At 43.3% G+C, this 15,940-nt stretch overlaps 1 protein-coding gene across 4 annotated transcripts in view; it reads left to right on the plus strand.

Annotated features, from left to right (window-relative positions):
* B3GALT1 (beta-1,3-galactosyltransferase 1) overlaps nt 1–15,940 on the plus strand; it is a 344,225-nt gene that overhangs the window by 199,094 nt on the left and 129,191 nt on the right. Inside the window, exon 4 of one of the 4 annotated variants that reach the window (XM_082237024.1) lies at nt 380–461. The exons of the other annotated variants lie outside the window; for them this stretch is intronic. The gene's annotated coding sequence lies outside the window, so the exon portion shown is untranslated. The remainder of the gene's footprint in view (nt 1–379; nt 462–15,940) is intronic. 4 annotated transcript variants of the gene reach the window in all.

Genomic DNA, 15,940 nt, shown 5'->3' on the forward strand with positions numbered 1-15,940 from the left:
GCGGGAACATTCCCGCTGCACTTTGGAGGCTTCGCATTGCTTTCGCTGAAGCCATGGAGCCTGCATTCGCTCCATAAGAAACACACACATTTCCTCTTAATTTCTGGAGGGGGAAAAGTGCGTCTTATAGAGCAAAAAATACGGTATGTGCAACAAAAAAGTATATTGTATATATAATATATACAAAAGAGTCTAGTCCCATGCAGTACTATATTTCTGCAGCATAAAATTACATGTTTTCATGCATAGGTATTTCAATGCCCTAATATGTGTTGTAATATATATCTGATAATGCATTGGTTACTGTAGGAAACCTAGAATGTGTATGTGTACAACATGCATATAATATTATAGTTATAATCAGGGCTTTTTTTTCCAGCCCAAACTCACTGGAACTCAGTTCCGGCCCCTCTCAGCTTGAGCGCCATTGCCATTCTAAGAGAACAAGGGAGGCCTTCATGGTGAGTTTCTAGAAAAATAGCACTGGATATAATATTGTTTGTAATCATGCAAATCATGTGCAATAATTGTACATGTTTTTAGTGGAGCAGGTAAAATGAAAAGTTGCTTCTCGTCAAGGAGTGATCAGCTTCCACACAGTGGGTCAGACACACCACAGACGGCATCTGAAAAATATGGGCACTTCTGCCTGTTTTTCTGTGGAGTTAAAAAGAAAAGAAAAAACTACGGTCGCTAAGGATTACCTTTACTTCTAAGACTTTGTGATGCGGGAACTGGCAATCATTCAGGACAGTGCCATGCTGTGTCATTTCAGAATGCTGCACATGGTGTTCCTAGTAGCCTTCCTGTGGCATCACACTCCTAGTAGCTGTCATGTGAGTCTCTTTGAAGAGTCTTGAGGCAGATTGTGGGAGGAGGTGCAGACATTCAAATGAGGCTCTGTCTGATTCTTGGATAGGTGGAAAACTGGGGAGGGCAGAGAGAGAAAGAGAGAGAACTATGCAGTTTTTATATTTTAAAAGTTGCAGATTTATTTCAGAAGCTGTGCTAGGGGGAAAATCATCATCTTCAAGAGATGCTAAATTGGAAAACTTTACCTAGACATGTATACAACAGTCCTTGTTGCTTAACCCCGCAGAGAGATCTGTATCACCTCAAAAACCAATACTTTTCCATGGAGGTCAGTACTTTTCACATTGTCCAAATGCGAGTCATTTGTTGCAGGGACAGCTCACATCGGGTTTCTCCTGATGCCAACTGCCAAGCCTTTGAAGAAGACCTATTATTATTCCTCTAATGGTTTGAAGTACAACATTTGTTCGTTGAATCGCTGCACTGCTCCCTTTTCATATAAGCTGGGATTACCTCTTATCAGAAAGAAGCCTTGAACTATCAGTGACATGATTGTTAGACACTCTCTGACTTTCGGCTGATGATACACCCTCATGCAGCCTGTGTGTATGAAATATATATTTCAAATGCATGCTGCTGCCTTGAATGCTTAGATGCTCCAGGGTACCTTCTTGAGGAGATTCTTAAGAAGTCATTTCAGCTGCCTGAGTCTCCTGCCAATATTTTGTTGTGGCGTTATAATTGCAAAACTTCCTCTTCCGCATCGCTGTGTGAACACCCACAAACAAAGAAATGAGGAGCTGTTTGATAACACCGAGGGAACAGAGCTGATGGGCGAAGCACAGAGGAAATGCAACAAGGAGGCAAGGTATTTTGCTTTGTGACCTCTTACAGCTTAATTTCCCTTACTCCAGTGGTATATGCATACAAGATCGGTATAAAGATAGAGAAGCAAAGCATTCTGAAATGAAAGAAATGCTGTCCCAGTGCTATTTATTCTCAGTAATATAGAAACCATTATTTAGCAAGGAGAGAGAGAACAAATGCCCAGTATAGTAAACAGATTTTCTAGAAATGGACAAAATAAGCAAGCTTAAAATCACCCACAGCCAGGTCAGTAAGGGGTTGCACATTTTTGGACTCCTTTGTGCAATATCACACACAGACACACACCAAGAGGCTTTGGTACTTCACGTTCTACATAAAGCCAGAATGAATATTAGCAAATCAAATGCTGCATCATGCCAGAAATGTGTCAAAGGAAATGGTGGTTTAAAGGATTATAGGGGCATCTGCTGAGGGGCATAGTTGCTGAATCCTCAGGTCTCGGTAATCAGAGCTGACCCTGTGGTTTAGGTAGAAGATGGTAGCTTTTGAGGGTACAGTCATACCTCATGTGACGTTTGCTTCATGTTACGTCCCGTGGCGAGCCGGAAAGGGTTACTTTCAGGTTTTGCCGCTCACACATGTGCAGTAGCATTACATCGTGCTTCGCGCATGCGCACAAGCACCAAATCGCGCCTCGCACCTGCGCAGATACGGCACTTCAGGTTGTGGGCTTTTCACGTTGCAAATGGGCCTCCAGAATGGATCCCATTCACAACCAGAGGCACCACTGTACTAAGAAGGGACAGCAAACTGTCAAATCTTTAGTTACATTTTTACCATTTGGTGGTGGAGAGTTCAGGTGGCCTTCAGCTAATTTGAGCAGACCCGCTGAAATTAATGAACCTAAATGAGTCGTATTGATGGGTCTACTCTGAATAAAACTTGCATTGAATGCCACCCTCCATTTGTCATACTCTTACTTCAGATCCCCCATATCTTGGGCCTTCTGTGGCTGTGTTCTGTGTGGCGTTCAGAGCAATGCGTGGAATGGTGGAAAGAATAATGTGGAACTGTGGTGTTTAAGTGCTACAAGATTGCACAACAGAGGAACTTCCTATGGTATTTTCACCTTCCATGAAACTTCCCCGTTTTCCAGTACTGGCCTACGTGGAGGGACAAAACCTTGGAGTTGTCCTGCCAACAATGGCATTGCCGTACCTTACCTGAGCAGGGCTGGGGCAGGGCAGGGTGGTGGTGATGCCAGGACTGGGCAGGTGCGCTGATGAGAATGCCAGATTGGCTCTACTGGTGCGCATACTGCCACCTGCCCCATCCCAAACACAGCAATGCAGGAAGCTACCTTAGACCATTCTTCCATGGTCAGTATCAACAACAACAACAATCTTTATTACGGTCCAGAGACCCAACAAATTGTTACAAAGCAATGCACAGTTCATACAGCCTACCTCCAGGTTAAACAAGCATTTTGTTCAGCATACAGTGGTACCTCAGGTTACATACGCTTCAGGTTACAGACTCTGCTAACCCAGAGATAGTGTTTCAGGTTCAGAACTATGCTTCAGGATGAGAACAGAAATTGTGCTCCAGCAGTGCAGCAGCAGTGGGAGGCCCCATTAGCTAAAGTGGTGCTTCAGGTTAAGAACAGTTTCAGGTTAAGAACGGACCTCCGGAACGAATTAAGTATTTAACCCAAGGTACCACTGTATAGGGATCATTGGTTCTTGCAACCACCGATAAAAACTTTGCCACTGCTAATGTTCTAGCATTTGTCCAGTCTTCCAATAGGAACCTGACATAGTGAGCCTCTGATTTTCCCGGGGAAGGTACCAGCAAGGGTAGTATCAGTTCAGCCCTGGCTTACTCATATTTTGCACAGTGCAACAAAATATGTTTTATGGAATCAATGTCTTGAGCACACGAGCAAAGTCTGTCCTGGTAGGGAACTCCTCTCACCATGGTCGGTATCATCCGCATTGGCTGGCGGTGGCTTTCCAAGGTTTCAGACAGGAGTCCTGCCCTGCCCTGCCTGGAGTTGCCAGGAATTGAACCTGGGATCCTCTGCAGGTGAAGCAGATGCTCTCTCCCTGAGCTTCAGACCTTTCCTAGGCCTGTCCAGGTTCCTCAACCATGTTGCTGCTAGGAGCTTGGCTCCATCCCACTCCACAAGCTGCTAATGCTGTTTTATACATTATTAGAGTGGTATAAAATGCAGTTATTGTGAGACAGCAGCTGTGTTGCGTGGATGGTGTATGAACCAAGCTTGTATGCTTAGAAGTTCAAGGCACTGCTGCATCGCTTTGGGGCAGCAAAAAGAGAAGTTGTGTGCATGTCAATCTCTAGTTCCGCAATGAATTCAAGGGAAGTTTCATAAACCTGTTTCTCAAATGCTTGATTTATTTCTGAATCTCTAAAAGAACTTGTGACCTGCAATGCTCCCCACTACATTTCACAACTTCTGGATCTAAGAAAACGCCTTTGAGTTCCAAGAAAGACTGTAATGGAAAGAAATGGACTATTAATATTTTGATAACATATTACATGTGTCTGAGGGGCAATGAGAATTTGGGATTAAGAAATGCCAAGGAAATTGTGAATGATGAGAGATATAGGTATAAAAATTTAAACCCATAAAAGTGCTATACTTGGCCACAGCTCTATAATGTTTAATATTGCATGATCGTACTGAATATTGCATATTTCTTCTTTCATTCTGCTTCTTAGGAAAAAGATCTATGTACTGCTAATGCTTACATTTGACAGTATAAGTAAGAGATTCTCCACTCCTTACTCAATTTGTCAGTTTTCTGTTTGGTGAAATTACTTATGGACACATTTCTGTAGACAGGCTGCCTAGTTATGGTATAGAGCAGAAATGAGGGACCTGGGACTGACCTTTAAAGCCTTAAATGACCCCAGCCCTGTATACCTCAAAGAGCATCTCCACCCCCATCCTTCAGCCCAGACATTCAGGGTCCAGCTGTGAGGGCTTTCTGGCAGTTCACTCACTGCAAAACGTGAAGTTATGGGGAACCAGGCAGAGGGCCTTCTCGGTAGTGGCATCCCCCCATGAAAGATGTCTCCCATCAGATAAATAACTAGACAACTTTTAGAAGATATCTGAAGGCAGCCCTGTATAGCTGTTGTTGTTCTTGTTGACGACTCCCAACTCCCATCAGACCCAGCCAACATGGATAGCAGTCCGGGATGATGAGAAGTTTATTCAATAACATTTGGAGGATAGCAGTTTCCCCATTCCTGGTGCAAAAATTATCCTGGGATAAAAAAACCCAATATTGATTTGTACCTGGCCCAACCACCAACAGGTCCATTGCTCTTTGGAAAGGAGAGCAGAGGTGGGAAGAAGGTAGATCAGGATCTACTTGTAGATCTCTGGGTAATAGATAATCAAGGGGTTCTGACTCCCAATTGTTTTACAATAGCAACAACAAACAGACTTTTCCCACCTAAACTGGGCTGCTGAAATGAAGAAAGCTAGCCATGGGTGGGCTTTGGGCTGTGAGCTCAGCTCAGTTCTGGTACTGATGATGAATTCCTAGGCTAAGAATGTGTTCAGAGGCCCCCTGTTCTTAAATTCTACCTGTGTGTTGTTTGCACATGGCTCCCAAGAACCTTGCAATTTAGGTCTGGACAGTGAAGGAGAGAGGTGTCACAACTGGAAAAGGAATGAAAAAGGCCAGGCAAAGTAAGGAATGAGCATTAGCAAAAGTTGCCCCTGCTTTAATAGTCGGCATTTTCTGTACACTGAAAGGTCATGTTTGTAGCATCACATTATTTGCAGATGTATGTTTGATGTAAACAGATGCAAAGACGTACCATATTACTCTCCCAGCCTCATATAATTAGAACAGCTATGTACAGCATATGCATGCATCTCTTTATGTTGAAATATTCTTAAAAATATTTCCTGGCTCAGAAATGTGCTTCCCCCCTTCCCCACCAATAAATATGCAGTGTATGTAAACATGGGAACTCTAAACGCAAAACGTAATAAATAACTTAAGTGCGCCTCATACTCTATGGCTATATACCTTAATCCAGTGGATCTTAGAGCACTGCATGATATAAAACCACATTCCTAAAACATTAGGAGATGTAAATGGACTATTACAGCATATGCTGCTCTTCCCAGTAATATTATGTGTTAAAGGAGCTTTCTGTCAGACAAGAATGTTCAGACTCAAAAAGCTGCGTCAGAATATTGATGATATATAGCATTCAGTAATGGTTGCCTACTAAAAATAAACAAGGAGAAGGGGACGACAGAGGACGAGATGGTTGGACAGTGTTCTCGAAGCTACCAGCATGAGTTTGACTAAACTGCGGGAGGCAGTGGAAGACAGGAGTGCCTGGCGTGCTCTGGTCCATGGGGTCACGAAGAGTCGGAGACGACTAAACAACTAAACAACAACAACAACTAAAAATAAAACTTGGGCTTATTTAAATTCTCCATGAAAGACAGACTGAACATTACAGAGAAACTGAGAATGTCATGATGTTGTTGTTGTTGTCTAGTAGATGTCTTATCTGTCCTTCACCATGAAGTCCCAGAGCGGGTTACAATATAAAAAAGAGTTACCATAAAATGGATTCCAGTCAAAAGAATGTTTGTGTGTGCGTAAGGCCTTGGTAAAGTTGTGCACCTTCAGCCTAATTCAAAAATGACATGATGAATGTACCAGATGCACCTCTGTGGGGAGGGAATTCCATAACAGAGAATGCCTTCTCCCAGGCTGCTACCCACAAGCTTCTGAGGGTGGTAGAACTACCAAGAGGGTCCAGCTCCTAACAACTGGAGCTCCACCATCTCCACTTTTGATGAAATTGCCCTTGGCTTATTACTTGAGCATATAAGAACATTATGGAATGGAAGCCAACTTCACGTGATTAACAAGATATAAGCAGGGGAAGGGACGTGTGTGTGTGTGTGTGTGTGTGTGTGTGTGTGTGTGTGTGACAATTAAGCCAAATTGACTTCCTGTAGCTCTTGTAGCTCGTATCCTAGATTGAATGTGTTATCAGTGTTTATCCATTCTCAAGGTTTCAATATCAGCCGATCCTGAGCAGAATCATAGCTGGCAATTCTCTGTGAAAGGCATAGTTAGAATTCCCACTGCTACGGGAAAGAGAGAGTGCATTTGAAAGACTGGTGTCCTCTGGATATCCTTCAAAACAAGGGGAAGTTACAAAAATCTGGTGATCCCAGGTATGCATCAGTCATGCCTCCTCTTCTTCCATCTCCTAAGCCTAATCAGCCTTTTTGCAGCTAAGCACAATATTTGCATCCTCTTTCAAGATAGCTGTAGCTCCCAGCAAGAAAGAACAATGGATTGGATCCAAGCTATATACAAACAGAAGGCATGCCTTTGCATGAGAGTTGCCAATACTCCACCACCATGTTTGCAGTCCTTCACACTCCCTTAAAGCTGCTCTGGATAGGCTTTTTGGGGGAGGGCTGTTGCCAAAAGGGGTAGCAGAAAAGCCCCCTGTGTAACTTCATAATACTTTGGATCCCAGCCAGTATCTGGCATCACCACTGCTGTAATAAATCTCTTGTGCTGTGACACAAGGAAGGAATCATTTTGGCTGCTTTCCAAATCAGGATCAGCAAAAGCACGTTTTGCGGGGTGGGGGGTGGGGGGGAGAGACATATTTGAACCTCAATGCCAAGCCTGGAATCATCGTTTTAAATAATATACAAGAAGGCCTCTTCAATCTTTTCCAGCATTTGTCCACTGCCACACAGTTTACGAATGTTTCTTCCCCCCACCAATGTCTGTCATTTCCTTATAATGATATTGATATTCAATAGAACAGTATAAGCGGCAAACATCTATGGCCTACAGGGATATATTAATGGAAATGGCCTATAATTGTTCCTCTTTTTTTCTACTATTTAATAATAAATCTGCCTAAGTCATTGTCTTACAGATTGGACAATCCCACCTGATCAGCCAGCTAGTGATTTCCTATCACATCAAAGGATTTACTGTCCCCTGGGCCAGATTGTGTTCTGTAAAGGAAAAGAAGGCAGGAGAATAAAGCAGGGAGCAATTCCCCAAGTATGAATCATGATAGCTTGTTTCCCCCTCATTCCTGGGAAGAAAATTATCTTAATTTTAGAAGGTTTTTGGTTGGTTGAAAAATAAGAACACATAAAGTGCTTCTTTCCAAAGTCCAAGTCTAACTGGGTTTTTGTTTTGTTTTGTTTTGTTTTCCCCTCCTGCAACACAAAAGGCCATCATTGCTTGGGAAAGGCCACAAAATACCACTGAAGTAAAAGGAATAGACAAATTAACCTTTCAAGCTGTATTAAACTGCGCTGTCATGATTCTGACCTGAGCAATCCTTGAATGGGTCTATTTGTTCATTTAGCACCACAGTTTTTGTGTCATTTTTAATAATTCTTCGAAGAACCCATCAAAACATTTCTTTCGCCAATACATAAATATATGTATATAAAATAACACTTGGCACTGGAAGGCTGGTTTGTGCAGGGTAATTTAACTAATTTGCCATGCCAGAGGGGAGAAGAGGGAAATGTGTGAAGGAGAAAGTGTGCAAGCTGAATGTACTGGGGAAGCAGCGGCGGAGCAAGCCGATTGGATGCCTGGAGCAGCCGCATGCCCTGTACCCAGGGGCGGGGCCAGCCAGGGCAGGACACTCCGCAGGGCCTCTGAGGAGTCTGCCTGCCTCCTCCCACTCAGCCGCCCTACAGCTGGGGGGAGGAGGCAGTGAGCAGACTCTTTGGGGCAGCGCGGAGCCTGGGGCAGCCAAGCCACCACGTCACTCCCAGGAGAGACGCATGGCACAGGTGTGCTGCAGGCCCCACGGTGAGTGCCGCCCAGCATTTTGTCACACACCCCTTCAGTGGTGACACTCAGGGCGGCCCACCCCCCTGTTAGTTTCTGTTTGCCACTGAGCAGTGCTTTGGAGTCACAAGACTCTGTTTACATTCCACACAGTCCAGGCTGTTGGAAGTCTCACGGGAGACGGATGTGACGTTAGTGGTTTCCTGTTCCTGTTCCTTTGTTGTTCAGTTGCTCTCTGCTCTCACAGAGAGTTTTTTGTCTGCGTAGTTAGGAAAATAAAACTCTTTGCAATGTAGCCATAAATCTCATTTTCACTTCCGTGTGCTGCTTTGATTCTCTGCTGGATGGGAATGTGCCTGAGGCCTCATCAAAGGCTCAGGTCGTTAATCACGTCGGAGGCGATTCTGAAGGACTCGGCCAGAGGAAGATGAGCTTTATCAGCTTGGCTGAGCAGAGATCCCGACACCCCCCACCTCACCCCCCCTTCCTCCGCCCCTGCTGGGAAGAGTAGATGGTTGGTTCACACGGCTGTGGTCACACCCACACCATACATGGCTTCCCCCAAAGAATCCTGGGATGTGTAGTTTTTAAAGGGTCTGAGAGTTGTTAAGAGACCCCTATACCCCTCACAGAGCTATAAGTCCCAGAGTTCCCAAGTGAAGAAGGGTTGGTTGTTAAACCGCTAGTGTAACTTTCCTGTGTTCCAAACTCTATTCAGGAACAGGCAGAGCCTGGCAGAGAAAAAGCAAGCCTTTAAGGTAGTGTTTGATTTAACACCACCTTCCCTTCCAGTGTAGCGTCCCCTGGGTTGTTAAGATCCTGTGACTGAGCTGAAGGGAGTTTGGAACAGGAGTCTCTCTCTACGACACAACTCCTTTGCCACTCCTCCAGAATGCGACTCTCTGGAACTTATCCTGTCTTCAGCTCAGCTGGCATTGCTTGTGGTGGCTGAGCCTGGGTGGAGCACCTGTGCCTGTGTATCTTTGGCTGAGCCAGGATGAGGGATTTTGGTTGACATAACTCTGCTTGAGCCCAGGATCAGTCAGTTCAGCTGTAGACCCACCTGTCCCCAAACTCCACTCATCCCAGTGGATTTTGTGTTTGGATTGCCCCCTCAACTAATTAAACTCAAGTTCCATTGATTTCAATGGGAACTAACAGTGCAATCCTAACCATATTTACTGAGTAGTCCTATTGCAGTGGCTCCCAAATGTTTTTCCTCCCTGTAGAGCACTTGAAAATTGCTAAGGGTCTTGGCAGACCACTTAATGACTTTTATGCCAGTTGCAGCAATTTTAATGCACAATGCTGTATAATTTTTAATTGTATTTTATTGCTTTTTATTTCCTGTGTACTGTATTTTATTGCAGTTTGAATGATAAGAAATAAAATAAGCAATAAAAATACAGTTAAAATCACACTGCTGAATGCAATGGATATGCAGTCTCCTATCTTCAACCACAAATCCACAGACACACCATCAATCACCTGAATGAAGCTCATAGATCATAGAATCATAGAATCATAGAATCATAGAGTTGGAAGAGACCACAAGGGCCATCGAGTCCAACCCCCTGCCAAGCAGGAAACACCATCAGAGCACTCCTGACATATGGTTGTCAAGCCTCTGCTTAAAGACCTCCAAAGTAGGAGACTCCACCACACTCCTTGGCAGCAAATTCCACTGTTGAACAGCTCTTACTGTCAGGAAGTTCTTCCTAATGTTTAGGTGGAATCTTCTTTCTTGTAGTTTGGATCCATTGCTCCGTGTCCGCTTCTCCGGAGCAGCAGAAAACAACCTTTCTCCCTCCTCTATGTGACATCCTTTTATATATTTGAACATGGCTATCATATCACCCCTTAACCTCCTCTTCTCCAGGCTAAACATGCCCAGCTCCCTTAGCCGTTCCTCATAAGGCATCGTTTCCAGGCCTTTGACCATTTTGGTTGCCCTCCTCTGGACACGTTCCAGTTTGTCAGTGTCCTTCTTGAATTGTGGTGCCCAGAACTGGACACAGTACTCCAGGTGTGGTCTGACCAGAGCAGAATACAGTGGCACTATTACTTCCCTTGATCTAGATGCTATACTCCTATTGATGCAGCCCAGAATTGCATTGGCTTTTTTAGCTGCCGCGTCACACTGTTGGCTCATGTCAAGTTTGTGGTCAACCAAGACTCCTAGATCCTTTTCACATGTACTGCTCTCAAGCCAGGTGTCACCCATCTTGTATTTGTGCCTCTCATTTTTTTTGCCCAAGTGCAATACTTTACATTTCTCCCTGTTAAAATTCATCTTGTTTATTTTTGCCCAGTTCTCTAATCTGTCAAGGTCGTTTTGAAGTGTGATCCTGTCCTCTGGGGTGTTAGCCACCCCTCCCAGTTTGGTGTCATCTGCAAATTTGATCAGGATGCCCTTGAGTCCATCATCCAAGTCGTTGATAAAGATGTTGAATAAGACCGGGCCCAAGACAGAACCCTGTGGCACCCCACTAGTCACTCTTCTCCAGGATGAAGAGGAACCATTGATGAGCACCCTTTGGGTTCGGTCAGTCAGCCAGTTACAAATCCACTGAGTGGTAGCATAGTCAAGACCGCATTTTACCAGCTTCTTTACAAGAATATCATGGGGCACCTTGTCAAATGCCTTGCTGAAATCAAGGTAGGCTACATCCACTGCGTTCCCTTCATCTACCAGGCTTGTAATTCTGTCAAAAAACGAGATCAGGTTAGTCTGACATGACTTATTTTTGAGAAATCCATGCTGACTATTGGTGATCACAGCATTCCTTTCTAGGTGCTCACAGACTGTTTGCTTAATGATCTGCTCCAGAATCTTCCCTGTTATTGATGTCAGACTGACTGGGCGGTAATTATTTGGGTCCTCTCTTTTCCCCTTTTTGAAAATAGGGACAACATTTGCCCTCCTCCAGTCTGCCGGGACTTCGCCTGTTCTCCAGGAATTCTCAAAGATGACTGCCAGTGGTTCTGAGATCACATCTGCCAGTTCTTTTAATACTCTTGGATGCAGTTCATCTGGCCCTGGAGACTTGAATACATCTAAACTAGCCAAATATTCTTGTACTATCTCCTTAGTTATTCTGGGCTGTGTTTCCTTTGCTGAATCATTTGCTCCAAATTCTTCAGGTCGGGCATTGTTTTCTTTATCGGAGAAGACTGAGGCAAAGAAGGCATTGAGTAGTTCAGCCCTTTCTGTGTCCCCTGTTTGCATTTCACCATCTTCTCCTCTGAGTGACCCCATTGTTTCTTTGTTCTTCCTTTTGCTACGAACATACCCATAAAAGCCTTTTTTGTTGCTTTTAACCTCTCTAGCAAGCCTGAGTTCATTCTGTGCTTTAGCTTTTCTGACTTTGTGTCTACACGTGCTGGCTATTTGTTTGAATTCCTCTTTGGTGGTTTCCCCCCTTTTCCATTTTTTGTACACATCCTTTTTTAATCTTAATTCAGTTAAAAGTTCTTTAGATAGCCACCCTGGCTTCTTTAGGCACCTTCCATGTTTCCGTCTCATTGGTATTGCCTGACGTTGTGCTTTTAGTATCTCCCTCTTAACAAACTCCCAGCCATCATGAACTCCCTTTCCTTTTAGTATTGTTGTCCATGGGATCTCACCCAGCACTTCCCTAAGTTTTATGAAGTCGGCTTTCTTAAAGTCAAGAAATTGAGTCCTAGTATGCTTGGCTGCTCCTTTCCGCTGTATAGTAAACTTCAGAAGAGCATGATCACTCGCGCCTAATGATCCTTCCACTTCTACCCCACTAACCAGGTCATCAACATTGGTTAGGACCAGATCTAAAATGGCTGTTCCTCTTGTTGCTTCTCCCACTTTCTGGACAATGAAGTTGTCTGCAAGGCCAGTGAGGAATCTGTTTGACCTTATGCTCTTGGCTGAGTTTGACGTCCAACAAATATCCGGGTAATTGAAGTCCCCCATTACTACTATCTCCCTTCCTTTTGCATGCTTGGCCATCTGTTCCAGGAAGGCATCATCTATGTCCTCCATTTGGCTTGGGGATCTATAGTAAACTCCCACAATGAGGTCTCTGTTATTCTTCTCTCCCTTAATTTTGACCCAAATGCTCTCACTTTGGCTTTGAGGATCTAAATCTTGGATCTCTTCACAGGTATACACATCCCTGACATATAACGCCACTCCTCCTCCTTTCTTGTCTGGTCTGTTTCTCTGAAATAGATTGTATCCCCCCATTATTACATTCCAATCGTGGGACTTATCCCACCAGGTTTCAGTGATGCCTATTATGTCATATTTAGTTTGCTGTACCAAGAGCTCAAGCTCATCTTGTTTATTTCCCATGCTTTGCGCATTAGTGTACAGACATTGAAGACCATTAATCATTCCCCCGTGTCTCTTATTTAAGGATTTTTTCCTCCCACCACTAGGTCTGCATGCTGTTTGCTCCATTTGGTCTATGACATTTGGATGATCATCTTCATCAATTGATAGACTCCTACCTTCAGGAGCACTGTCTCCCTCCCCCACATTAGTCAGTTTAAAGCCCTCCTGATGAGGTTTCTGAGATTTTTGGCAAAAACATTTTTCCCAACCGTTGTGAGGTGCAGCCCATCACTTGCCAGAAGTCCATCTTCAAGAAACTGCAGTCCGTGATCTAAGAATCCAAACCGTTCCTGTTTACACCATTTGCGAAGCCAGCTGTTCACTTCCACTATTTCCCCCTCTCTCCCTGGGCCACGTCGTTCAACTGGGAGGACAGATGAGATGACAATTTGTGCATTTAGTTGCTTCAATTTCCTGCCGAGAGCCTCGTAGTCTCTTTTGATCTTCTGGAGGCTATTGCTTGCAGTGTCATTGGTTCCCACATGAACCAAGAGGAAGGGGTATTTGTCAGTGGGTTTTATGATTCCTTGCAGTCGTTCAGTTACATCTAGATCACCGTTTGGGAACCCCCTCCCTACTGGATTCAGTGGGACTTACTCCCAAGTAAATGAGGTTCGAAAGGCAACCTAAGCCAATTTATAATATTTTTTTCCATTGATTTCAAGGAAACTTAAGTTTGACTAATTTAGTCTGGATGTTGTTGTCATCGTTTTTCGGTTGTTGATAATGATGTATTCCTTTCCTCAAGTCATGCAATTTTCTATATTCTCTTTAGTTTCTGCCAAAAGATACAATTCTCTTTCCTGCAGAAGACAATCACTGATGATGGTGAAGTTGATTAACACTGGGTGTTGTGCAATAATATATAGAACAAACATTACCTGCATTCTCCCTAGCTGGAGAAGGCAGAAAACCTATGTCTGGGTAAAGGAGGGCAGCCCAAAATATATACCTGAAGATACCATGGAACATTTTGTTGTTATTATTATTTTTAAAAACAAAAAACACCACCTCATTTTTATGTGTGTTAATGCCAGCTCTTCCAGTCTGAAACTATTGGAACATCAGTTGTTTCGGCCATTTTAATTGTGTTTCTGATTTTACTGTGACCCTTAATTGAAGCTGCCTGTCAGTAGAAAAAGTTAAAACAGAAACAGAAAGCAGCTGTCAGTTATCTCTGCGGAATTGGGAACAGCTGCAGTCCAAGGCACAGTGACTTCAAAGGCCCCCTCATCATATGCTATAGCGTGCAGGCAGGATCTGCTTCCACTGAAGAAGTGCTTTGGTAAAAAATGCTGTTCAGGATCTTAAGGGTCCTGGGGCCTCTGTTTTGACTTGATTTAAATTATTTAAAATAGCAGGAGGCATCAATCTTCAAAGAATATTTTGTCTGCAGCATTTTCTTTCCTTTCTTTCTTTTATTCCGTATTCTTTAGGTGTACTGTATGTTGTTTTGTTTTGTTTTGCTTTGCTTTTCTTGAGGGGGGAATATTCTAAATCAAACTAAAGTCACTGGGGCCAATAAATCCTACACAGCTTGAAGAGTATTTCCTAATTGATTGTCTGGGATCTGCAACATTTTCCTCCTGTTTTCTGCGCCACCGTGGCAATCAAACTTGGAATGCTGCTAATGTTATTCACCAAAGCTGAAATAATCTACCCTATCTCCTGCATTCAAGCCCACTCACTCGCTCATGCTGGACACATTAGGAATTGCTTCTTTGCTGCCCATTAATGCCACCCCTGAATTGCAAACGAGAGTGCAAAGGGTCCTCAGTTTTTGGTAAATATATGGGAATTCTCACACATCGTCCACAACGCAGGCTGGCTGCGGTAGGCTTCAGCACCGTGGACAGTTCAAACAACACCAGCAAAGAATCTTAAAGAAAATCTATTACAGAGATGTTTTGTTGACTGGAATCCACTAAATCTAGCAAAGTGGAGTCTAGTCCGCAAAAGCTTATGCCATAATAAAACTGCTCATCTTTAAGGTGCTTTATAGTGTTGGTTTTGCTGGAATAGACTAAAATGATCAGTTCAGCAGTTCCAGGTTGAAGCTTGAAGCCTGAGCTTTCATTTCTAGGCAAGAGGATCCTGGCCACACCTCCTTTTCCAAGACATCTAATTTTATGAGACCTCATAGTCCATGTGTTTTAGGATACTCCCATTGTTTTCTCATAGTTGTTTGTTTTTTTTAACTCACACAGAAATTGCTCCCAACTGATCCAAAATATGCTGAAGTGAAAAAGTTAACTACGGTAATTCAGGCTCAGCTGAAGCCAGGCAAGGGGCAGTTGTTCAAACGTAATTCTTTTTTTAACATAATCCAGCCTAGTTGCAGGCTGTTTACTGACCTATCTGTCAGGAAAATTCTCTGTTAAAGGAGGCACTGCTTGATCTGAATGAGGCTGAGGTGTGCCAGGCCAGTTTTCCCTCACGATACACTCTTTGATTCCAGGACAACAGAAAGCCATAATACAGAGTGTCTGACATCTAGTGCCGCATAATTATCAGACCCTTTCACCTCCGTGTATACACAGCTATCAGACCATAGAAATACATGCATAATTAGATTATCTTTTTTTAAAAAAAAAACAAACATATCTACTCATGCATTAAATAGGAAGAAATTACAGCACAATACAGCTTTAGAGCACATATTCCTTTGAGAAGTTTGGGGAACTAATACAGAATAGCTCATTTGAGGAAACTGATTTCCCCCCCTCCTTTGGTGCATACAGTTGGTAAATCATCAGTCACGGCTCTCTTGAAAAGTGGTTCTTACATCTTCTTTTCAGTAAATGTACACATTGGTCTCTTCTGTGATGTATGCATTTCAAAAGCTCTCCATAGACTTCTGTGATCTTTGTAGACTATCTAATCTTTGCAAAGGTTTTGTGTTTCCTTTGACTTTTAAATATGAAAAAAAAAATCCTCTTTATACACCATTGAAAAAGTTGATTGCTTTGCTGTTGAACAGAAGCTAAATCTCACATTTTGTAAATGAGAAAGCATTGAGTATTCTTCTAAAGCCATGGCATCTATTTGCTTCTTTATGTTACAAGGCCATTTGAAT

The sequence above is a fragment of the Podarcis vaucheri genome (assembly GCF_965113315.1).
Source record: "Podarcis vaucheri genome assembly, chromosome: 1".
Lineage (NCBI taxonomy): Eukaryota > Metazoa > Chordata > Lepidosauria > Squamata > Lacertidae > Podarcis > Podarcis vaucheri.